Source organism: Buceros rhinoceros, unplaced genomic scaffold (assembly GCF_000710305.1).
Source record: "Buceros rhinoceros silvestris isolate BGI_N320 unplaced genomic scaffold, ASM71030v1 scaffold18838, whole genome shotgun sequence".
Lineage (NCBI taxonomy): Eukaryota > Metazoa > Chordata > Aves > Bucerotiformes > Bucerotidae > Buceros > Buceros rhinoceros.
In genome coordinates this window covers 27,168-30,537 of record NW_010427728.1, presented here as the reverse complement: position 1 = coordinate 30,537, position 3,370 = coordinate 27,168, and the positions used below count along the sequence as shown (strand labels likewise).

The 3,370-nt window shown below is 51.5% G+C and overlaps 1 protein-coding gene across 1 annotated transcript in view; it reads left to right on the top strand.

The window, feature by feature from the left end:
- Positions 1–6: 6 nt before the first annotated feature.
- GCH1 (GTP cyclohydrolase 1) overlaps positions 7–3,370 on the top strand; it is a 19,425-nt gene continuing 16,061 nt past the window's right edge. The window contains exon 1 of the mRNA XM_010142034.1: positions 7–64. The gene's annotated coding sequence lies outside the window, so the exon portion shown is untranslated. The remainder of the gene's footprint in view (positions 65–3,370) is intronic.

The following is a 3,370-nucleotide window of genomic DNA, read 5'->3' as shown; positions in this document are numbered from 1 at the left end:
ACGCCCTGGAGGGCAGCCACCGCCATACAGTTCTTCACCAAGGGCTACCAGGAGACCATCTCGGGTAGGGAGAGCGACCCCGAGCTGGGGGGAGTCACCCCGGGGAGGGCTCCGGGCTGGGGGCTTTGACACCGCTGTGGTGGTCGTTTTCTTACTGTATTTCTTAAAATGCGCTTTGCCACTGCGCCGTCCGACTGATGCCCCTTGTCAGCGAGTCAGCCGGCACCGCGGGGTCTTTCCGTTCCTCCCCCGTGTCTCGTTTTTAAACTTTTTTTCAGTTCACATTCTGTCATAAACTTCTGTGGCTCTGGTTTGGGAGAGCAGAGCAAGTCTTGCTTTCATTCGTCCGGTGGGAACTTATCAAACTCTGAGGGAACTTGTGGGTTGTCCCTTGTCCATCCCCCGCTGGGCTGTGTTCACAAGGGGTAGCAGCATCTCCTTCCCTCAGCAGACACAGGTGGCCTGAGTTTTCTCAGGGCAGATCCTGCTCTGCCGAGGCTTTTGTCAGGTGAGTGTTTCCAAAGGTGGGAATGAAACTTGAGGAAGCGAGGTGAGGAGAAAGGGGGAGGTTGGGGAGCTCGCTGCCCCATCTCAGTGTTCCAGCAGTGAATGGAGGAGTAGAGAGGTGTCCCATGTTCACGTCCCTGCCCCAGGTGAGTGTCTTATCCGCTTGCCCTCCGTGAGGGTAGGAGGAGAGAAACTGGCTGGGGTTTGTTCTCCTCCTTCTCAACTCCTGAGCTGTCTCTTAGTTCCAGTGCAGGGTAAATCCTGCTTGAAAATTTAGGCTTTGTATCAGGTTTCCTCCCTACTAAGGGCTGTACCCAGTACAAACAGTAAAACAGGGCTTGGGAAACTGGGGAGTTCCCGCATTTGCTCCATCTTACAGTAAAAGGCAAGTTCCTGTTAGTGTGTAAGTGATGCAGATGCTGTCAGCAAGGAGCTCTGAACGCGAACCAGGAAGGAGCTGGGTGTGCTCTCGTCGTTCCCGTCTTCCTTTAGTGCTGCTGCATGGTGTGTTTGAGAGGAGCTGTCACTGGATCTCGCAGAATAATCCTTTGTTTCCTGAGAACAACTTTCCTGGTCTGGGGATTGCCTGTGTCTCTTTACTGGAGGTCTCGGCCATCCTGCCAGCCTCTAGCACAAGTTTCTGTGCTGAACCTGGATGAAGTTGCTGCCCATCCTAAGCGGTCTCATACCTCGCTCCAGCTCTGTGTGCAGAGCCACACCTTCCCTTAAGTTTTTTTAATAGCTTCTTTCTGCCAGGGTGGATTCTCTGGGACCTGATAGTCTGTCTCACTCTCACATATGTTTCGGTGAGCAGAGTGGTGCTGGGGAGTCCCCTCCTCTGAAGATCCGTACCTGGGAGAGAGCTGTATCACATCCAAGGGTAGAGAGTGTCTCTGCCAGGTGCTCTTGGACTGCTTTTTTTCTTTTCTAGGAAATAAAATGAAGCTGTGATCTTAACATCCCTTCCTGTGCCAGGTGGGGAATCCTTTTACTTTCCAGCTACTTGCCACCTCTTACACAGTGCCCAGCTTCCAGTCTTCCCGCTCTCACTAGCCAAACCGAAGCGAGAGCTGAAGAACGAGCCCACAGCAGCTAGAAAAATGACTGGTGGCTGAGGAGCTGGAAGAGTCGGTAAGGACGTAATCTCCACTTGGAAGAGTTTTAAACGTGTCATGAAACAGAGCCAACGACTACAAAGCCTTTGGGAACAAGGCTGAGCAGCTCTGACTTCTTTTCTCAGGTTATTTTGCAGCTCCTTCTGTGGAACCGTCTGGCTAGGCAGAGGTAAAAGCAGTGATTTGTGGGGTGTGTGAGGAGCATGTTCAAGTTTACCCCCAACCCGCAGAGGATAAGGCAGTTCTAACAGCTGTAAGTCCCGTCTTCTCGTGAAAGAGAGAAGGTGGTGGTGACTGTACAAACACAGTGCTAGAAGCAGGGTGTGTTGTAACGGGCGCCCGTCTTCAGCTGAGCTCACAACCTTCACCATGTGTGGAAATGTTGGCAGACAGAACAGCCAGAGAGGAGTGTCAAAGATGAACCAGTGAGTGTTAATTCAGCCACAGGCTTTAAAATCCGCCTTGTGAGTGTGTCTGCTTGAGTGTCTGCTTCCGGTAGGGAGGGGAAAGGAAGTTGATCTGATGGCGTTTGAATTTTCCACACGGGAACACAAGAAGTGATACTACCTGACTGCTTTGAATGCTGCCCGCTGCTCTCGGAGGCTGGTGGTGGGAGTGGTGCCCTGCTCTGACTTCTCACACTTAGAACACTTCAGAGGGCAGGCAGGTCGCTGGAAGCTTCTTGGGCTGGTGAGGGGTGATGCCCTGCAGCCATCTGTCCTGTGTGGTGGCACGGGAGGAGAAGACCAAGTGTTGTGACTGGGGAGTTGGGTTTAGGGAACCCATGAAGCTTTTGGCTGAGCTGATGGGTGGTTTCAGAGTCAGCAAATGGGTATTTTCTCTTTTTGAGCCTTGATTAATAATTCACCCGTAAGAACAAACTATTTTCTTGACCTTTTTGTAACCACGTGTCTGAGAACATAATACATATGGGGCATGATTAATGTGTTGGATGCTTGATCTCCTTTCTTGTCGCTTTGCTCCCGTGACACCTGATTGTATTTGCATTTTTTGTGCTGGACTTTGTAGTGTTGTAGGGACGGTTACATCTCGGTTCTGTCCCTCCTCTCCATCCAGCTTTAGGTGAGTAGCGGAGAAGCTGATTCTGCTTTGCAGCCTCCACGGTGTGTGTATTTCCCACCTGGTTGTTGATAGAGTGGAGGACCAGCGTTCCTGCTGTACCCCTTGTTGACCTTCGCTAGCTGTGTCCTGCAGCTGGTCAGGGTGGTGTTGCAGAGCCACTGGTAGGGTTCACTTGCTAAATGTCTACATCTGGCTCTCCCTGTTGTGTCTAGATTATGTTGCTAAATGTCTACATCTGGCTCTCCCTGTTCTCTCTAGATTACATCTTTTATTAATCCTGGCTTTACTAAAGCCCTCAAACTCTTTTCTGTGACAAAATGTGTTCAGATGTATTGATCTCACTTCTGTAGTACAAGTCATCGGACTTGCACTGGAGCAGCAAGAATGTCTCCAGGGATTTAAAGAGACGTGGGGACCAGGTTAAAAAGTGCTGACAGGTCACATCTGCATGGACTGACACCATTACCACAGGAACCTCTTACTGTGGTGGTAAGGATGGCAGAGCAGACAACGCCGCACCTCAAATCCTGGGGTCAGTTTTGTTCCCTCACTCCCAGAAGGACCTTGAGGGGCTGGAGTGTGGCCAGAGAAGGGCAACGGAGCTGGGGCAGGGTCTGGAGCACAATGTGCTGAGGAGCGGCTGAGGGACCTGGGGGGGCTGAGCC